Source organism: Phyllostomus hastatus, unplaced genomic scaffold (assembly GCF_019186645.2).
Source record: "Phyllostomus hastatus isolate PE091 unplaced genomic scaffold, TTU_PhHast_1.1 phas_scaffold_585, whole genome shotgun sequence".
NCBI classification, from domain to species: Eukaryota; Metazoa; Chordata; class Mammalia; order Chiroptera; family Phyllostomidae; genus Phyllostomus; species Phyllostomus hastatus.
In genome coordinates, this window is record NW_025334037.1 from 1,846,956 (window position 1) to 1,869,779 (window position 22,824).

At 36.9% G+C, this 22,824-nt stretch overlaps 1 protein-coding gene and 1 pseudogene across 2 annotated transcripts in view; one reads left to right on the forward strand and one right to left on the reverse strand.

The window, feature by feature from the left end:
- Positions 1-22,824, reverse strand: part of SBF2 (SET binding factor 2) — a 408,723-nt gene that overhangs the window by 312,214 nt on the left and 73,685 nt on the right. The gene's annotated exons all lie outside the window — the stretch shown is intronic.
- Positions 20,138-20,750, forward strand: LOC123809883 (annotated as a pseudogene).

The following is a 22,824-nucleotide window of genomic DNA, read 5'->3' on the forward strand; positions in this document are numbered from 1 at the left end:
ATGATAGCTATCACAATGCAGTCTAACAAAATTGTTTAGAATAAATTTAAAGGCCACGCTACTAAAACAACTGTATGAAAAAAACACAAACCTACAAAAAATCAAAAATAAAATAAACACATACTTGTTTATTTGCCAGCTCATTATCCATCTTCCTAATGACACTAGTTCCATGCAGTCAAGGATTAAGTCTGTTTTACATACTGTCATAGAGAAAGTACCTATCAAACTGCTGATGAAACATACTGTAAATAAATGCAAATAACTATTGAGTAAGGTAATACAATGGCTAATATTTTATAAAGTCCAAAATTTGCACATATGCTTACATCATTAACAACAATGACCCCTCTTCCCTTCAAAACAATTGACTCTGCCTTCCTGAAAACTAAAAGCAAACGTTAATATTTTTGCAAGGGTCACCACAGAAGAGCCATCTACTTCTGTGCCCACCTATCCCACAGCATGTTTGAATGCCAACAACACAGGCCGTGTAAAGAAGCTGTAATGTTGCATCATGCACTGATTAAAAGCATTGATGACTGTATAGTACTGAACTTCCAAGTCCTAAACAATGATTCGTTAGACTGAAAAGTGAGAGATAACATATTGTCAGTTTTACTAATTTATATACTAATTTTATTCATTGATTTTGTTGAGAATTTAAAGAAAAATTCTCAACAAAATAAAAGGCAGTGAATTTATAGTTGTAAACCATCAGTTTAAAACAGGTAGGGAAAATAGCTGTGTTTTCTTTCAGACTATATGTCCTAATAATTTTATATGAATAAATGTTTATTATTTCTGCTTGTTTTCTTATCTAGTTTAATTCAGCTGTCAAACAGGAATTCCTGTCCACCTGAATCAATGCAGACAGTACCCAAACAAGTTGACCACAGGCTCAAAGAGTCATGTCTCCAACAGAAAGCTTATTTCTTGCTCCTTTGCTATTATTTCTTTGGTGGTAAGCATCTTGAGAAAAGTGGTTTTGTTGTTACCTGCCTACAACTTCTCTTCTCAAAGCAATCAGCAGCTACTCATCAGACACACAGCCATGCACTCTGTGTTTAAGCCTTAAGGAAACTAAGAAATTGAACTACGTAAAGCAGGTGCTCTTAGATCAGCTCACAACCTCATTAGATCCTCCTGTAATTTAAAAAAATTTATCTATTTTTGTTACTCTTGATGCTCATTTTAACTTGACCCACCTAAAAACCCTAAACAATAATAGATTCAACCTGTAAAATATATTGCACATCCATCCATTTCTCTCCATATCCACTGCCATCACTCTGGTTCAAACCACTTTTTAAAAAGATTTTATTGGTTTTTATTTTTAGAGAGAGGGGAAGGCAGGAGAGGGAGGAGAGAGAAACATCGAGCAAAAGATAAACACTGATCAGTTGCCTCCAGTACACACCACAATCAGGGACGAAACCCACTACCCAGTCAGTATGTGCCCTGACCAGGAATTGAACCTGCAACCCTTTGTTTTGCAGGAAGATGCCCAACCAACTGAGACACACCAGTCAGGGCCAAACCACTTTTTTTAAAATTATATTTTATTGATTATGCTATTACAGTTGTCCTAATTTTTTCCCCTTTGCCCCCCTCCACTCAGCACTCCCTGCTCCCTCAGGCAATTCCCCCACCATTGTTCATGTCTATGCATCACACATAGAAGTTCTTTGGCTTCTCCACTTCCTATACAGTACTTTACATCCCTATGGCTATTCTGTAACTTTGTATTTGTACTTCTTAATCCCCTCACCTCTTCATCTATTCTCCCCACTCCCATCTGGCAAACTCACTTTTTTCTCTTGCTGCTTTTAAGATTTTCTCTCTTTAACCTTTAGCATTTTAATTACAATGTGTCTTGCAGTGGGCCATGTGTCTTTGCATCCATCATAATTGGGACTCTCTGTGCTTCCTGTGCAGGTCTATTTCCTTCACCAAATTAGGGAAGTTTTCTTTCATTAATTTTTCAGATAGATTTCCAATTTCTTGCTTTTTTTCTTCTCTTTCTGGCAACCATATGAGGCAAATGCTGGACCTCCTGAAGTTGCCCCAGACGCTGTTAACACTATCATCATTTTTTTGGATTTTTTCTTCTTGTTTGCATGGTTTTTACTTCCTTATGTCCCAAGTCATTGATTTGATTCTCAGCTTCATCTACTCCACTGTTGGTTCCCTGTAAATTGCTCTTTATTTCAATTATTGTATACTTCGTTTCTGACTGGGTCTTTCTTATGCTGCTGAGGTCTTCACTAAGTTCCTTGAGCACCATATAAACAGTATTTTGAACTCTGAATCTGAGAGATCGTGTATCTCCATTTTGTTTAGCTCTTTTTCTGAGTTTAGTTTTGTTCTTTCATTTGGGTCATGTTTCTTTGTCTCATCGTTTTGGCAGCCTCCCTGTGTTTGTTTCTATGTATTAGGTAGAGCTGCTACAACTCCGTCTTGGTAGTGTAGTCTAATGTAGTAAGTGTTCTGTAAGGTCCAGTGGCACAGCCTCCGCTATCACCCAAACTGGGTACTCAAGGTGCACCCTCTGTGTGGGCTGAGTACACCTTCCTTTTGTAGTTGAGCCTCAGTTGCTGTTAGCAAATCAATGGGAGGGATTTACCCAGGCCAGTCAGCTGCAAGGATTAGCTTTGACCACTGACCACCAATCTCCACCCTCCATGGAGGAAGAGCTGTGCAGGGGTACAGTGGTGGTGCTCCGATGTGGTATGTGTCCAACCCCTGGGTGCACTGGCTCTGGGGTTTCCCAGGTGGTATAGGCCAAGGTCAGCCCCCACCTGTGTTTTGCCCAGGGCCACCCTGCCTGAGCTGTAAAGCAATCTGAGATGACTGCTACTTGTGCTGGGCTTGGAGATTCCCAGGAGAAGCCAAGCTGTGAACCTAATCTGGCTGCCACTAGGGCTCACTGAGGCCAACTGTTGCTTGTTTGATAAGATTTGGGAGCCAAGACCTGCCATTTTTATGGAAAAGCAGCTTGGTGGATCTGTAAATTGGGTGGGGCAGAGCCTCTGGGAATCTCCAGGGTGGGTCAAACAGTGTTAGCAAAGTAATTGGAGTCCCAGGTGTGGCACCAGCTTACTGGCAGTGTGGAGGGGTTTAGCAAAGGGACAATCACCTCTGCTCACCTTGATGCCAAACAACACTTCAGTTTCTCCCTGTATGCCACTTGTGCCTTTCAAATTGTTGCCCTGGTGCTGAAGCTCAGAGAGAGTGAGTCTGAGTAGGTGAGTCTGTGTGTGGGTTCTTTAAGAGGAAATAGTTGGGGCTCCAGCAGTTTCTTCCACTAATCTCCGCTGGGTTTTGTAGGGGATTTTGTAGGGGAAGCCAGAAGTTGTAGGGACTTATCTTCCTGGCATTGGTATCCTGGCCTGGGGGGCCTAGTGGGTCTGGGACCCCTTGCTCCCAAGGCATCCCTCCCAAATTTTTATCCATGTGGGTATGGAAGCAGCCTGTTCTGTGTCTACACCCCCCACCCCCACCAGTCTGGATGGATGTGGTTTCTTTAATTACATAGTTAGACTTCCATTCAGCTCGATTTCTGATGTTCCTAAGTGACAGTTGTTGTATATTTTAGTTTTAATGTTGATGTGGCTGTGTGAAGAGGCGAGCCATGTCTACCTACACTCCATCTTGACTGGAAATTCCAAACCATTTTTTTTAAATAAAGCTACTGCATCAACTAACTAACTAACTAGCTAACAAACTGCCTGATGTCTTACCTCCACTCTTGCTATATATAGGCTAGTGTGTGAGCTTTCTAAACTCTAAACTACAATTTCAAAATTTTTTCATTAAGCTTAAAAAATTTATTTTGAAAATTTTCAAAATTTGAAAAAGAATCTAATGAATATGCATATTCCTACTACTCACACTTAACAATTATTAAGACTGTGTTGCAATTATTTCTCTCTTTTTAATTGTGGTATAATTGATATATAACATTATATTCATTTCAGGTATACAACATAATGATTCAATATCTGTATATAATGTGAAATGACAAGTCGTCTTCTAATTTTGAAGAAATCTTCAAGTCTTAGTTCCCAAAGATGTTCTATGTTTTCTTTAAAAGTTGTCTAGTTTTACATTTTAAACTTTAATCTGTGATCCATTTTGAGTTATTTTATACAAATTGTGAGCTTTGAATCAAGATTAACTTTTTTATGGTCTGTCAATATCCAATTTATGTCACAACACTACATTCTCCACTGAATTGCTTTTTCATCTTTGTCAAAGATCAGGTAGCATCCCTGGCTGGCGTAGCTCAGTGGATTGAGCGCGGGCTGGGAACCAAAGTGTCCCAGGTTCGATTCCCAGCCAGGGTACATTCCTGGGTTGCAGGCCATAAACCCCAGCAACCGCACATCGATGTTTCTCTCTCTCTCTCTCTCTATCGCCCTCCCTTCCCTCTCTAAAAAAAAATAAATAAATAAAATATTAAAAAAAAAAAGATCAGGTAGCTGCTACCACAGGGGGGCTATTTCTGGGTTCACTATTCTGTGCCACTGATGTATATATGTATGCTTCTACCAAGCCACATAGTCTTAATCACTGTAGCTATAAGCCTTTAAAAAAAGAACAATGATTACTCCCACTGTATTCTTCTTTTTCAAAAGTGTTCAGCAATCCTAGTTGCTTCACCTTTATAAGTATATATATATAAATATATATATATATATAAAGTATAGAGTAATCTCATCCATGCATTTAAAAAAGTCTTTGGGGATTTTAATAGGAATTATGCTAAAACTATGTATCAATTTGGATAGAATTAGCATCATCACTGCATTGAGTCTTCCAATCCATGAATATAATATATGCCTCTTCATTTATTCAGATCTTCTTTGATTTTTATTTTATTCATCAGCATTTTGTAGTTTCAGCACACCCATCCTGTATATGTTCTGTTGGATTTACTCCTAAGTACATCACTGTTTAATTGCTTATAAATGATATCACATTTTTATTTTTTCACATGTTCATTGCTAGTGTACAGAAATACAATTAATTTTTGTATGTTGATCTCATATACTGTGAATGTGTGGAATTCATTAGTTCTAAAAATATCTTTGTGAATTCCTTGGGATTTTTTACATAGAACATGTCACCTGCAAACAACATTTTTATTTATTTCTTCCTTTCATTTACATACTTTTTATTTCATGGTTCTGCCTCACTTTGCTGGTTAGAACTTCCAGTACTATATGGAATACAGACATCCTTACCTCACTGCAAATCTTAGAGGGAAAGCATTCAGTTGTTCACTATTAAGGATAATGTTACCTATAGGCTTTTTGTAGATGCTATCTATCAAGCTGAGATAGTTTATTCCAAGTTTTATTTATTTTTGAAACATAAATATCATCTTTTATTTTATAATTTCAAACACTCAGTATTAGCCCAATTCTCATACCTCTGTAGCTAAATATGTGGTATACATTCTTTTTGTTGTTGCTGTTCAAGTACAGCTATCTCTATTTTCATCCCACCATCCCCATCCCCACCTCCCACCCTCGATCCTACCCCCATTTAGCTTTGTCCATGGGTCCTTTATACACGTTCCTTGATGACTCTTTCCCCTCTTTCCCCCGTTAGCCCCTCCCCCTTTCCCTCTGGTTAGTGTCAATTCGTTCTTTATTTCAGTGTCTCTGGTTATATTTTGCTTGCTTGTTTGTTTTGTTGATTAGGTTCCTCTTATAGATGAGATCATATGGTATTTGTCTTTCACTGCCTGGCTTATTTCACTTAGCATAATGCTCTCCAGATCCATCCATGCTGTCATGAAGGGTAGGAGCTCCTTCTTTCTTTCTACTGCAATGTACCAATGTTTTTTGATCCATTCATTTACTGACGGGCACTTAGGTTGCTTTTTTTAAAATCATGAGTAGGTGTTAAATTTTGTTAAATGCTTTCTCTACATTGATATGGTCATGTGATGTGATCTTTATTTTTTACAGGTTAATATGCTATAGATGACATTAAGTTGATTTCCAAATACTGAAACAGCCTCACATCCCAATAAATGAATTTAATTATGGTATATAATTATTTTGGTATATTGTTGAGTTCAATTTGGTAACGTTTTATTAAGAAGTTTTACTCCTATATTCAGAAAAGATGTTGGTCTGTGGTTTTCTTTTTTGTATTATCTTGTCTGGTTTTAGTATCAGGGTAACACTGGCTTCCTAAAATAAATTGTGAAGTGTCTCTTTCTCTTTACTCTTTGGAAAGGACTGTGTGAAATTGGTGATAATTCTTTGAACATTTCACAGAATTCTACAAGTGAAATCATCTAGGCCTAGAGATTTCTAGTTTGAAAACTTTTAAATTACAAATTCAATTTCTTTAATAGTTATACTATTCAAATTACATTGGGCTGGCCAAAAAGTTCATTTGTTTTTTTCCATAAGTTGGATCTACAGCACTTAGGTGTCTTGAACTTCATTGGAAACAATTTTGCTAGATTGTATTGTAACAGCTGTCATACCAGTGTGCACTTTTTAAAAACTTATCAAAATTGATGAATTTTTGTGTAGCCATTTTAATACTGATAATGGAAGAAAATACACAACATTTTTGGCACATTATGCTTTATTATTTCAAGAACGGTAAAAATGTCATTGAAACTCAAAACATAAAAAGCATTTGTGGAGTGTATGAAGGAGGTGCTATGACTGATCGAATGCATCCAAAGTGGTTTGTAAAGTTTCGTGCTGGAGATTTCTCACTGGATGATGCTCCACAGTCGGGTAGACCAATTGAAGTTGATAGTGATCAAATTGAGACATTAATTGAGAACAGTCAACATTATACCATGCAGGAAGACAGCCAATATACTCAAAATATTCAAATCTATAAAGTTATTGGTAAAAATAAAAAATGTGTCTTTTAGTTTACAGAAAAAACTAAATGGACTTATCGGCCAACCCTATATATTTCATATTGGGTGAGTTGAGTAGTTTGTGCTTTTCAAGGCTTTGGTTCATTTCATTTAGCTTGCCAAATTTATGAGTGGAGCCATTTGTAGTATTCCCTTATTAACTGATAGCTGTAGGGTCTGTAGTGATATACCCTGTTCCATTCTTGATATTAATAATTTTTACCTTGTCTCTTATTTGTCAGTCTTACTAAGGAGACTATCAATTTTATGATCTCTTCAAAGAGCCAGCTTTTTGTCTCACTGATTTCCTCTATTGTTCTCCTGTTTTCAATTTCATTTGTTTCTACCCTTATGTTTATTATTTCCTTCCTTTTGCTTCTCTAGATTATTTTCCTCCTCTTTTTTCTAGTTTTTTTTTTTTTGAAGTAGGAACATAGATTATTTCAAACTTTTTCTCTTTTCCAATGTTGCTTTATATGCTGCTTTGGCTGCATCTCAAATATTTGACATGCTGTATTTCACTTAATGCATTCGTAGTATTTCTTTAACTTTTTTTTTTCATTTCTTTGTCCCATGGATTACTGAAAAACACAGTTTAGTTTTCAAGTGTTTAGTGATTCTCTGTTATTGAATTCTAGTTTTATTCCACTGTGGTCAGAAAACATTCTGTATGATTTCTATTCTTTTTAAATTTTTTCAGGATATTAACTTTTTAACCTGAAAAATTATAAATTTATAGAACATAAGTGTTCTATAAATATAGACTAGATCCAGGTGGTTGATAGTAAATACTTGCTGGTTTTGTCTAGTTGTTCTATCAATTGTTGAGAAAGGATGTTGTAGTCTTTTAACTATAATTGTGGATTTGTCTGTTTCTCCTTTCACTATGTTTTGGTTCATATTTTTGTAATTCTGTTGTTTGGTGCATCCACATTTAAAATTTCTATGACTTCTTGACAGATTGATGATTTCATGGCATAATGCCCTCTCTGTCCTAGTCTTTTATTCCTTCCATTCTTTTCCTTTCAAACTACCTATATTTGAAGTGAGTCATACAGATATCATAAAATAGGTCATGATGTCATTTTTAACCACTCTGCCAGTATCAGCCTTTTAACTAGTACATTCATACCATTAACATTAGTGTAATTATTTATATAATAGGGTTCAAGCCTGCAATTTTATTTTTGTTCCATTTTACATTTCTTTTTCTGCCTTCTTGTATGTTACTTGAACATTTTTTTAGAATTCCATTTTTATTTATTCATAGTGCTTTTGAGTATATTTTTGTTACAGATGTTGTAGTGGTTGCTCTAAGTATAACATCATATACACCTAATATCAGAATCAACAAGCATTGATACTTATTCAAGTCAAGTACAGAAACTTTATCTCCCTTTATGTCTCTTTGGCTGACTCCATGTATAATACAATCATTTTAAATATTTTCTCTACACATTGTGAAAACCACATCAGTGTGTTATAATTTTGCTTTAATTGTCAAACATAATTAAGAAAACCCAAGGAGAAAAAAATTACTGTATATCTCTATTTTTACTCTTCTTATTGTTCTTTTTTCCTCCCTAATGTTCCTTATTTCCTTCTTGTAACAGCTCCTCTTCTGTTTAGAGAAATTCCTTTAGTCATTCATGTGGGGTAGATAAAGTCTAATGTGTTTTCTAACACAAACAACCAATTCTCCAAAACTGAGTGTCTATCCAACAATTCAATTCAATTCAGACACTACCTGGAGTTAAGTTGGGGATGGTGAGTGATGGGGCTGGGGAAGTGGCTCCTGTTTCCATGCCCTCTCCAGGCAGGCCTCCCTGCCAGCAAGTTGATGTGCTCACCCACCTGGAAACTCTGAAACTCACTGTCTAAGAGTTCTTAATAGAGCTCAGTTTGTAGACTCCCTTTACCCTCTTAGAGGTTGGTGTGTGGGCTGAGATTTTCAACCTTCTAAGCACTTGATCCTTCCAGTGAACAAAGCTATCCTCAGGCTATCTGGAGCCCCCACCTTGAGTCACCTCAGTAACACAAACGCAAGTATATATTTTTATTCTTTCAGCAACTGAATTTATTTTAATCAAACCTTCAAGCTACAACTTTAGTTCAGTTTATGAAAAATGGGTGGCATGCAATTCACTTGACAACACTAATTCCTGTCAAATCAGTTAAACTGGATTTACTTTCTGCCAGAAAGGTCTAAATTTATTTTTTATTTAAATAAATGTATTACATTTATTTTTTAAAGGTCTAAATTTATTTTAAACTGGATTTAATCTAAACTGGATTTACTTTCTGCCAGAAAGGTCTAAATTTATTTTTTATTTAAATAAATGTATTACTATTTATCTCTGTGACAAGCAACTGTTGAATCAACTCTGGGGTAAGGCTAGGAGACTATGAGAGGGGAAGGACAGGAGGCATAGAGATGATAGGATGCAAAGGAAATTTGTTGCCTACATTAAGGTGCTTCCACCTTCAATACTGCATAACCAAGTCTTTATTTGCTTTGTTTTTACAGAAACCTTCTGGGAAAGATGCATTCTTTGATATCAGTCAGGAGACAGAAGAAATGAAATTCTTAAAGAACTCTACCTGGGACTCTAGGGCAACACATTATGCATTGTGATGGATACAAAATAGGTTTGTCTTTTGTGAAGAAGAAAAGGGGCTATGGGAAAGAGAAATGGGAAAGAGATTTACCCTGATACCAAGATATATTCTTAGGAGTATAAATTTGAGGGGAAAACAGAAGTTGAGAATTGCAAAACTGATTCCTTAAAACTATCCATGTCTGGATTATTGTTTGGAAAGTCTTCATGTACTCCAGTATAAAACTGCTAATTTTGTCCATCAGTTTTACTCTACCAACATATGAAACTGTCAAAAACCATGTGAGAAACTAATTCATATAATTCAGCAGTGTAAATGGAGAGGGACATTATTCACATTATAAGCTACTACTACCCAGGAAATTATATTAAATTTGATTTGGAAAAGGATGGATGGAGACTAGATTGTTTTTGGTATATTTGAATATTAAAAACGACTTACTTTTAGGAATGTGTTCAAGTATTCACTTATTCAGTCTGTTAACAAGTATTTACTATGCACTCTATCACATACAAAGCAGTGTGACAGACCGAGGCTCTCTGGGGGAACTGACACTGCATCAGACAGATTGCAGACTCTCCTGCAGCTTTTCTCTTGCATTAGAGCACTGCCATCTGATAGCACTTTCTGTGATGCTGGAACTGTTTTATGTCTCTGCTGTTAAAGATGGTAGCCACTAGGTATACGGACTACTAAGCATTTGAAAGTGGCTAATGCAACAGAGAAACTAAGTTTTCCATTTTATTTATTTTTAATAATTTTAATTTATATAATCATATGTGGCTAGTGGTACAGTATTAGAGTGTAGCATCAGATCATAGGTCCCTTGCACTTACTCTAATTTTCCAGTTTAAAGTTGTCCGTAATTTGTCTGAATTTAAAGCAAATACAATAAGTATGATAGGGAAAGTATAGTTCCACCCACACAAGTGAGTACATACTGGATAAATAATTTGGTCCCTACCCCATGAGACAAGGTTAGCAGCAGTACAAGTTAACTATGATATAGATGCTATCCAGCAGGTTCAGAAGGGAAATTCTCAGGTGTGGTTCTTTGTATAAATGGCCTTTAAACATGTGAGTATAGGAGGTTAAATTTATATTTCACATAACTTTATTTAAAGATAAGTAAAAGAAAAAAGTCTGGGAGGTACATATTTTTATTACATGACAAACATAAATACTTATTTTCTTTTTAACAAATATGGACTTAAATTTGTGCCTCTGAGTAAAAGCACAGGCCTCATGTAATGTCTGCAATACCGTACTCCGCATCCAGAAGAGGTTCAATACAGTGTTTCCTGGCACTCAGGAAAGAACGGAAAGCTACGTTACTATAAATCACAAAGAACATTACAGCCTCTAATAAGTGCAGCCTGTACACTAAATGGAGACATTTACAGAAACAACACACTCAAAGGAAGTGGCAATACACAATCTCTTTCCGTTTCCAACAATGCTTTTTGTGCTTGCTGGCTGGTTTTGCCCTCCTCCCCACCACCATTCCCTCCACCATAGAAGAACTGCAAATATCTAATGCTTTTAGAACAGGAAAGAGATTTGGTTCCCTTAGCTAATGCGATCTGGAAAAACTCTAGAAATTATCTCTTTCAAAACATATTAAAATTGTATTATTACCTATTAAGCAAAATCATCAAAATTGTAGCTTACCCCAAGCTTCCAATGAGGTGTGCGGCTTGATAAAATACTAGACATCTTTTTGTCCTCAGATAAGAATCATAGTTTCCTAGCTCTCTTCATAAATACCAATTAAGTATAGGTACAGAAATCCCATCACGGAGCAAATTATAGTGAAACAGCTATCCAGTTCTCCAAGACTCCTGACTGATAGGACCGCTTAAAGATAACCTTTGGAACAGTCACCATCAACCTTATACAAAACTCAGATTCATCAAGAAACAGTGCCATAAAGTTCCTAAGCCTAAAAGTGCTCAAGTAAGAGTTATTGCAGCATCTGATGTAGATTCAGGTTAGTAAGAACAAAAGTAAAAGTCACCCAACCTCTTTAAGCTCTTAAGCCTTGGAATTCTGTACCTTTCCTTAAGAAACATTAATGATTTCAGCCTATATTTCTCTTAATACTGAAAATTTGAGAAGAAAGCACATGCTGAAGTTATCATCACTGGCAGAGGCATAAAGCGCACAATGTCTGAATATTTTAAATATTTCTCTTAGAAAAAAGCCTGGATAAGGATATTCTGTGACCTGAAATACTGCACAAAAGTTCCTAATTTCTTATCATGCATCCACTGTTTATAAAAGTAAACTGATTTCCTTATCTGCTAGAGATTTGGGAATGCAGTTTGGCTTTGTATTTTTCCAGTACTTAAAGGGACTATGCTGTCTGGTCTTTCTGTAAAAGAAGTATGAGGCATGACTCTCACACCTATATTTAAAATTAGGATTATTGTACAAAGCCTCTTACATCAAACAAAACCACAATTACTAAGAAAAACAACCTTGCTTTGAGACTAGCTGTACCGGATCAAACATGTTTCCTTCTACCTACTCAAGTTCCAAAGGTCGTATTATGCTACTTTTCAAACAAAATGAGCTTCTGGTATAACTGGCACGAAGTCACTATTCACCTCAAAAATGACTTCGGCTTTTTGAATATCATAAATAACAGATTATAATGCTATAAAGCACCATTGACTCATTAACACTTCGACTGCCAAGCAAGTTAAATTTATAGACTGATTTTAATCAACTAGTACAACTATTTCACTAGCCAGAAGTTTGAGGAAGTATTTGTATTTGGAATTTATTTGAACTACTTTAAGACAGTTCACAAGTTGAGATATCTCCAAAAAGATTAAGGATCTAAAGAAAGGTACCAATTGGCAGTGCTGTGATAGAGTATGTAACTACTACAAACTCCTACAGGCAGTCATCCTGTGAAACTCAGGTCCAACTCACGCTTAGGTACTACTAAGAAGACACAAAATACGCATCCAGATGTGAAATATTCTGTCACATAGCCAGCAATCTCGTGAAAGTGGTCCACTTGTTAAATTGTTACAAAATCCACCCAATCCCTTGGTTACTCTATAATATTGATTGGCTCTCATTCCTTATACCTCCAATTAATTAGGCACTGTAGCCTTTAGTCAATTAAATTAATTTTTGCCTCTAAAGAGAGATGAAAGAAAGGAATGGCAGGAAGAATTCTGCTAGCCTATGATAGAATCCCATGTGAAACAATATATAACGAAAGAAAGTAACACTAGTTATAACCTCTGTTTTGAAAAAATCCATAAAAGAGCTAAGGCAATTAACAAAGTCAAATATTTTTCAAATTACAAAATTTACAAGAACTATGTTCCTGGCAAAAAGTACATGACAAATGTTTGCTGAGTAAACACATATAAGCATAAATGAACTTGAGACACATTCCAGGAAGTGGGATGATGTAAGAAAGAAAAAGTTCTGTAGTCACTTCCTATGTAATCTATACTCAAAAAATATTTTTTAAAATTTAAATAATATTTTATTGTTTATGCTATTATGGTTGTCCCAATTGTTTCCCCTTTGCTCCACCCACCAGACCCCTCCACTCCCAGGCCATCACCACACAGTTGTCCATGTCCATGTCCATGGCTCACGCATTTACATTCTTTGGCTACTGTATTCCCTAGGCAGTACTTTACATCCCCATGACTATTCTGTAACAACCAATTTATACTTCTTAATCCCTTCACCTTTTTTTTTGCTCATCATCCAGACCACCCTCCCACCTGACAACCATGAAAATGTCAGTATCTATGAATCTGTTTCTGTTCTGCTTGTTCATTTATTTTGTTTTTTAGATTGTTTACCAATAGATATGTGTTTATTGCCAATTTCTTGTTCATTTTTCGATCTTCTTCAAGAAGACACTTGAACATGTCATATAATATTAGTATGGTGATGATGAACTCCTTTAGCGCTTTCTTATCTGGGATAAAAATATCAGTATGTGGTTGCCTCTCAAGTGTAAGAGGACCTGGCCTCAACCCAAGCATGTACCCTGACTGGGAATTGAACCAGTGACCCTCTGGTTCACAGGCCAGTACTTAATCTACTGAGCCACACCAGCCAGGGCTCCATGCCCTTTTTTATGCTGTTGAGGTTCTCACTAAGTTCACTGAGCACCCTTACAACCACTGTTTTGAATTCTGTATCTAGTAGCTTCCTTGTCTCCATTTTGTTTAGTTCTTTTCCTGGACTTTCGTTCTGTTCTTTCATTTGGGCCATATTTCTTTGTCTCCTCATTTTGCCAGCCTTCCTGTGTTTGTTTCTATGTATTAGGCAGAGCTGCTATGACTCCCTGGCTTGGAAGAGTGACCTAATGTAGTAGGTATTCTGTAGGTCCAGTGGCACAGCCTCCCCTATCAACCAAGCTAGGTACTTGAGATGTGCCCATTATGTGGGCTACGTACACTCTTGTAGCTGAGCATTGATTGCTATTGGCAGATCAATGGGAGGAATTTACCCAGGCTGATCAGCTGTAAGGACTGGCTGTGACCACTTACTACCATCTCTAACCAGCGTAGAGGATCAGCTGTGCAAGTGTCCATTCCCTAGAGCCAGACTTACTTCAACAAAACCCTGAAGCCCACTGAATCTGCCCCTTAAGTGTGTCCCTGGTTGGGTGGTTGGATGGTGGTGCTCTCACATGGTCTGTAGCTATCCACTGGGTGCACAGGCTCTGGGGCCTCCCAGGAGGTATAGGCCAAGGTCAGTCACTGCCTGTGTTCTGTCTAGGGATACCCAGCATAAAATACAAAGCAATCTGCAGTTGGCTGCTACTTGTGCTGGGCTGGAGGTGTCCAAGTGAGTCCAAGCTGTGAACCTAGGCCACCTACTACTAGTGCCAGTTCTGGGGTCTCTGAGCAATAGGCATGGGCACAATGAGGTCAGATGCTGCTTATTTGAGAGAACTTAGGAAAACTAGAAGCATGAGCCAAGAAAACCATTCATATGGAAAAGCCACTGGAAAAAGCTTGGGTGGGCCCAAAAGTTGGGTGGGGCAGATCCTCAGAGAATCACCAGGGTAAAGCAAACAGTATAAGCCAGGTTGATGGAGTCTCAAATGTGGTACTTGCCTGCCCAATCTGTTGTGGAAGGGCTCAGAAAAGGAACAATAGCTTTGCCAGCACTTCTATCTGGGAGAAAGCTGCCCCCTCAGCTCTTATCCTGATGCCAGACACTTTCAGTTCCTCCCCAGAAGCCTCTGGTGCCTTCTCAATTTGCTGCTCCTGTGCTGCAGCTCAGAAGGAGTGAGTCTGAGTCAGTCCCTTTAAGAGGAACTGCCTGGGACTCTAGCAGTTTGTGTTCCACAGCCTCAATCCTCACTGGTTTTTATAGCCAGAAGTTATGGGAACTTATCTTCCTGGCACTGGAACCCTGGGCTGGGGGTGCTCAGTGTGGGGCTGGGACCCCTCACTCCAAAGATATCCCTCCCAATTTTTATTCACCACACGTGGGTATGGGACCAGCCCATTCCACATCTCCACCTCTCCTACCAGTCTTGACGAGTTTCTTCTCTAATTCCATAGTTGTAGAACCTGCATTCAGCTCTATTTCTGGTAGTCCTGAATAATGGTTTTCTGTAGTTTAGTTGTATTTTTGATGTAGTTGTGCAAGGAGGCAAGCCATATTTACCTATGCTGCCATCTTGAATGAAACACCACTGAAAAAATCTTTATGATCTCATTGCACACAGAAAAAACTTTAAACCCATTAATGAAGTATTAAGAACCATAAACAATTGGCCCTACTACCTTTACAGCCTTCTCTTCTGTTACAACCTACATTACTTCAAAACAAAAATAAATCCTAAGCATAATACTCTCCAGGTCCATCCATGCTGCTGCAAAATGTAAGATTTCTTTCTTTTTTATGGTCAAGTAGTATTCCATTGTGTAAATGTACCCCTGCTTTTTTATCCACTCATCTACTATGGATAAAATAATAAATAATACTATTATGAGTAATACTGCAATGAACACAGGGGTGCATATATTCTTTCTAATTAGTGTTTCAGGTTGCTTCAGATATATCCCCAGACATAGAATCACTCAATTATAAGGCGGCAGTTCCATATCTATCTTTTTGAGGCAATTCCATACCGTTTTCCACAGTGGCTGTACCAATCTGCAATCCTACCAGCAGTACATGAGGGTTCCCGTTTCTCCACATCTTCACCAACACTGTTTGTTGATTTATAATGACAGGCATTCTGACAGGTGTGAGGTGATATCTCATTGTGGTTTAATTTGTATTTCTCAAATGGTGAGTAGCATTGAGTGTCTTTTCATATGCCTATTGGTCATCTGTATGTCCTCTGTGGAGAAGTGTCTCTTCAAGTCTTTTCCCCATTTTTAATTGGATTATTTGTTTTATTGGTGTTGAACTGTATAAGTTCTTTATAAATTTTGGATAGTAACCTCTTGTATCATTGGTGACTATGTTCTCCCATTCAGTGGGTTGTCTTTTCATTTTGTTGATGGTTTCCTTAGCTGTGCAAAAGCTTTTTAGTTGGATGTAGTTCCTCTTGTTTAATAATATGGCCTCACTTAATGTGAAAACTAATGAACAAAAACAAACTAACAAACAAAACAGAAACTGACTAATAGATACAGAGAACAGACTCACAGTTGTTGAAGGGGCTAGGGATTGGGGACTGGGGAGAAAAGGTAAATGGATTAAGCAAAAAACAAACAAACAAACAAACAAACAAACACAACTTTATGGTAACTGCCAGAGGGAAAGCTGGCTGGGAAGAGAGCAAAGGGGAAGAAATGGCGGCAGAAAGAGACTTGACTATGGGTAGTGAGTGCATGCAACAGTATGCAGATGATGTGGTATAGAGTTGTATACTTGAAACCTGAATGGTTTTATTAACCAATGTTACCCCAATAGATTCAATAAAAATTATAAACAAATACATACACACATACATACAACATACATACTAAGCTACAAATTAGTCATGGGACATAAAGCACAGCATAGGGAATATAGTTAATAGTATATTAATAACTATGTATGTATAGTGTCAGGTGGGTGGATACTAGAATTACCAGGGAAATCACTTTGTAAATTATGTAGCTGTTTAACCACTATGCTGTATACCTGACACTAATATAAAATAATATTAAATGTCAACTGTAATTGAAAAATAAAATAAACAAACGAAAAATCTCCTAAGCTTCAGGCAACATAACATCCCATCTTAGAATGTTTGCTAAAGCAGTACAAATGCCTTTTCTCTTTAGCATGTTCAAGTTCTACTAATGTTCCAATTACTCTTGCTGTATAATACACTATACCAAAACATATTAGCTTAAATTAAGTACCATTTTATTCTGTTCACAGAGTCTGTGGATCAGAAATTCAGACAGCACACTATTGTCATTCTTTGACCAATATCAACATAGAAGATTTAAGATCAACAGATTAAGGATGGTTATTTCTAGCAAATAGGATTATTGATGGAAAAGGGGTATTTAAAGGAAATTTTAATAATTTAACATTGAAATTTATTTCAAGTTGACTAATGCAGTTTAAAGTTTGTTTTAAAAATAAATTTAAGTTTTAACTACATTAATCTGTTTTGTTTAAATAATTAAAAATATTTTATGAAATAAAATTATCAAAACTACAAAAGAAATTCAGGTAGAAATGCTTCACCTTAGAAACAACTAATCATCCATTTTAATTCTACTTTAAAACAAATGTCCAGCATTTTACATCTAAATAAAACAGTTGAAACTTAACAAATACTTCAAAGGAAAACATTTATAAATATGGCAGGTTTAAGATGGAGGCAATTAGTTGGTATTCCCTCCCCACTTACGAAACCCAAGCCTGTATAAAAAGGTCAAGTGCTAAGTAAAAACAAGCACAAGCATGAAATGAGAGGATAAATAACCAAATAGGGATAAAGGCAGAAGTGAAACAATTACCTAATGTATTAAGTTCACAATCACACATGACTTAAACCTTTTGGAATTGGGGTGTAATCATTATAGAAACACTAGTCAGCATTTCTTCTAAGACTCTTAGATAACTAAAAGGTTCCTCCCAAGTTTCTATGCTGGAGGTCGAGATGCATTTCCCTTGGAGAACACATTTATGTTACCAAATCTTATATTCTAATACACATGATCTCCAACCCTCCAGGATTCAATGACATTTGAAAATGTCTATGTTCAGCTAGGCATACACCCACCACACCTCTAAAAATGTCCACAACATAGTCCAAGTCATCTAGTTCTCAAAAGGTTCTGTAATGCTGACCAAAAAAATCTGTTGGCAGGTCTTTGCTCACTTAGCCCCTTCTCTCGCATCCTTCTCCGACTGATTAGGCAGAATGACAAGATTCTATGTAAACACTGACAGCTTTCACCAAAATTTCTTTCCTCCAAGAAACAACATACCTGAAAGGGCCTTGGAAACAGTAAAGTGCTATTCACACTGTTTTACCGCACAGAGCTTTTTCCTGACTATAAGGCCAACTCCCATTCACATAATTCAAAATTTAGTTTTAAGTTATGGTAAAAGAGTAGAAAGTATATCCTGCAAATAATCGTATTTCTTCTAAACTACCTAAAAGGTTCAACTCTCCATAATTTTTTTATGGAGAGTTGAAATTATTCTCTCCAGAATAATTTTTTAACTGCTCTCATAATTTTATTCCTCCATGTCTACTGGTGTTTTCACATTACAGGAAGAGTTACAAATGGGAAAAACTGCCAAGCACTTTAAACTCTATATCTTTAAAAAGATCCAACTCATCAAGCTATCAGATCATTTGCTTTACTGAATATAACTGAATGTCACAGTTGGGTAGATAAACTCCATTTTCTATATAGAATTCAGTCTTCCAACTGCCAAGGCCTTAATAATAAACTAAATTAAAAAGATTGGAAAGCAGGTTTTCCTAATGTTAAAAAGCTATTTGTCACAAAAACACAATATTTCTTTATATTTATCCAAATATTTTTAGATACAACATGTCTAAATTTTACCACAAATAAATGGAGGTTCTTCTGGGGTAAATGTAAATCACCAATCAACCACAACCACTCCCTGTGCTCCTTTTCTAAAGATAAACAACAAATTTTAATAAGCAAAAACTCAAATTCTTTGATCTGACTTGATTAGCCACTACCCATAAACAACACTTATTTGAATGACCTGCTCACACGTGCCTGACTCTACTGTTTTCATGTAAGACTCTCCTGGAAGTGTGTAAGTCAATTCCAGGGCTCGCATTCTCAAGTAGGAACACTGGGGAAATTTTATATACATTCTGAGTTCCTTCTGACAATTTCCTTTGCTTTTGGACTCCTTTCCTATGACAAGTAAAAGTAAAATGTCTAGGCAGAAGAGAATTATGAACTTCAAATAAATTATAGGAACCATAAATTGTCTTATTTAAAATCATTATATAAGCATAAGTTGAAAATATATCTTGGTAAACTTTCATGTAAACAAAACCCAAAGGACAACTGGTGTGGAATAGTGACTAAAAGTCAATATATGTTTTGAGGCAATGTAGTATGGTTGTTTTAAGGAAAGAAAAAAATTAATAATGCAAGTTTGGTTGCACTAATAGAAATAATATCTATCTCACCTTGGCTGGCATAGCTCAGTGTATTGAGCGCAGGCTGGGAACCAAAGCATCCCAGGTTCGATTCCCAGCCAAGGTACATGCCTGGGTTGCAGGCCATAACCCCCAGCAACCGCACATTGATGTTTCTCTCTCTCTCTATCTCCCTCCCTTCCCTCTCTAAAAATAAATAAATAAAATCTTAAAAAAATAATAATATCTATCTCAAAGGGGGGAGATAAAGTCATTTTCTTTGCACTGCAACCTCTACATCTAGTTATATAAAGTACAGTTAGTTTTAAAAGGAAGACTACCAAAGTAGAGATTTCCAGAGAAAAGCAACCAAGTAACAAGGCATGCTCATTATCACCACAGAAGGCGTGACTAGATATTGGAAACACTGACAGGCATGACACTTTAATATCCTCCTGTGCGATGGCTTCCAAATGGATATCCCCAAGTCTGAGCTGTCACTGGATTTCAAATGCATAACCACCAGCTGAATATATTTACTTGACTGTTCCACATACATTTTGGCCTCAACCAAAGAGGTAGCATAGCATAAAGAGGCTGAACACTGGAGTCAGATTACCATCATTTAAATCCAGAGCCTAGATGCTAGGCTCTACTGGTTAGGAGCCATGTAGACCTTGGAAAAATTACTTGACATCTTTGTGCCTCAAATTCCTCATGTTATAAAATAGGAATAAGAATACTTATCTTGTAAGGTTATCATGAGATGTAAATACTTATGTAATTACAGAAAGCACATGGATAGAATTGGACACATCCTAGTTGATATATCTGTGAAATTTTTTTTAAAGCATACCTAATAACCAAATTCAAACTCTCCATCCCCAAAACTGTGCCTCCTCCTGTAATATTTATTTCAGAAAATGACTCCAAATCAAAAACATGGCCTCTTTCTATATCCTGACTTCTCTTTCAGTGACTCTTTAAAGCTCATGCCGTTAAGGGTCAATAAGATCTTGCCAGGCTTTGCCTCATCTACTGTGAGGATGAAGACCATTCTTAGCAATCAAACTGTCGACATTCCAGAAAATGTCAACATCACTCTAAAGGGACACACAGTGATTGCAAAGGTCCCCAGAAGTACCCTGTGAAGAAACTTCAATCACGTCAATATAGAACTCTGTCCCCTAAGAAAGAAAAAGAAGAGGCTCTGGGTTGACAAATGGAGGGGAAATAGAAAGGCACTAGCCACGGGTTCACACAATCTGCAGTCACGCACAGAACAAGATCAAGGGGTTAACATTGGGCTTACGGCACAAGATGAGGTCTCTGTGTGTCCACTTCCCCATCGACATTGTTATTCAGGAGAATGGTTCTCTTGTTGAAATTAGAAATGTCTTGGGCAAAAAATACATTCACAGGTTCCAGATGAGGCCAGGCATTGCTTGTTTAGTATCTCAAGCCCAGAAAGATGAGTTAATTCTTGAATGAAATGACAGTGAACTTGTACCAAATTCAGCTGCTTTGATTCAGCAAGCTACAACAGTTAAAAACAAGGCTATCAGATAATTCGGGAATGGTATCTATGTTTCCGAAAAAGGAACAGTTCAGCAGGCTGTGAATAAGATCTAAGGTATCCAGCTACAGAAACAGTAAGGTGCCAGTAAGGATGATTCCTCAGACCTATTTGTGATATTTTTAAAGATGCAATAAAAGCTGTGTATTGATTGGGGCGGGGATCTTGCCAGAGAAGGAGAAAAAGAGGAAAAAGAGAAGAAAAAAGGAAATGGAGGGAAGAAAGAGAGAAAAGAGAGAAACTGAGAAATTACAGCAGGAATTAAACCAAAATGTTGACAGTGGTTATCTCTGGTTAAAAAGATTACAAGTAATCATATTCTTTATATACCTTTTTGTATTTCTGATGTCTTCTAAAAGTTAAAAATATGCTTCCCTTTTCACCACAGAGAAAAAAAGCTGTTCTGAAAATGTTTAATGATATTCTGGATAAAGTCTAAGCCCTTCACTAATTGGGTCCTGCTACTCCCCATATCCCTCGTAACCCCTCGCGTCTGCACCTCTGCACAAGGAGCTATCTATACCTAGAATATACTCCCCATTCACCCTCACCTGCTAATTCTTACCCATCCTTCAAAACCACTCACAGGTACCATGTCTTCTGGAAAGTCATCATGGACCACAACCCTGCTCTCTCCAAACCCACCATTGCAATCTAAGTTAAGTACCCTACTATATGCACCTTTAGAATCTAGTTTACACATGTAGCACTTATCACAGTACGTTCAATAATTAAAGTGTTAGAAATCTGTTTCCCTCTTTCTTTGATATAAAACACTTGTTCTCCTAGTGTTTTCTCTTATCTAACCCAGCATCTAACACAGTACCTGACACACAGTAGGAGATCAAAAAAAAAGGTGTTTAAATGATTCCAAAGTTGTATTATTTCTGTTCTATTATATTGCCTCACCAGACATGTATAAAAGCTGGTAAGATGAATTCATAAAATAGTAGATCCCCAGTCTGGGAGCATTCAAAATGAAACACGATGCCACCATTCTTGTCCCTTCAAGTCAACCATTTATTCGCCAAGTATTTATTGACTACCTCATATATGCCACACACTGGGAATACAAGAATGAGGAAAAAAGAGAGAATAAAAGGTTTCTTCTTTCATGATACTTTAGGGTGGAGAGAGAAGGCAAATATTGACCAAGTACTTGAAGCTACTAAATAAACATTAGAGACTTATCTGTGAAGTTAAGAAATATATTTGAGATAGAATATGCAATGAAAGACGTCACCATGTTTGGAAAGGTAAAAGATTCTGAATTAGAAATGAGATTAGATTACTCGAAAACAGCAATCTTCAATCTTTGTTTCTGGCCGCCACATACACAGACATATCCAGGGTTATGCATTCTTTCCACAACATGCTAAATAACTCTACTAATGAACATGGCATGAAGCCTCATAGTGCTTGCCAGTTACACTACCCCTTCTGAAAAAAACAAGCTGAAGCAGTTCTTCATGACTTTGAAAGCCAAGAGCTTCAAGAGAAACCAATCGTAACTTCCTGGCCATGATGATAAATCCTGGGATGACTAGCTGATGGCTGCCTTCTAAGGACTTGCTATACTGGAGGGTGCAGCAGAAACTCCTAGCCACACCCAGTACCTATTTTTCCTTTTTCCCCAACTAGGAGACTTTACTGGAGATGGTAATATGCCCAGCTCAAAAATGAACAAAGCCCACCAATTTTTTCTGTCTCTCTTTTATCAGGTATAGTTATATACTAGTTCTGGCCAAAGAGATACAAAGGAAATTCACTTGGAGCACTTCTGAGAAAGCTCCTTTTTTATATTTTCTATTTCAATTTATTGGGGCTTCAGGAGTACAACCTTATAAATACATCATATGTATATTCCACTGTGTACTCACCACCCAAAGTCTACTCTCCTTTCATCGTCACATATTTGACCCCCTTACTCTTTTTGCTCCCCACCCCTCTGCCCCTCTAGTTACCATCATACTATTATCTGTGTCTAGAGTTTGTCTGTTGTTTTTTGTTTTATATACCACATATGAGTGAAATCATATGGTTCTTGTCCTTTTCTGTCTCACTAATTTTGATTGGCATGATACTCAAGATCCATCCATGTTGTTGCAAATGGCAGTATTTCATCATCTT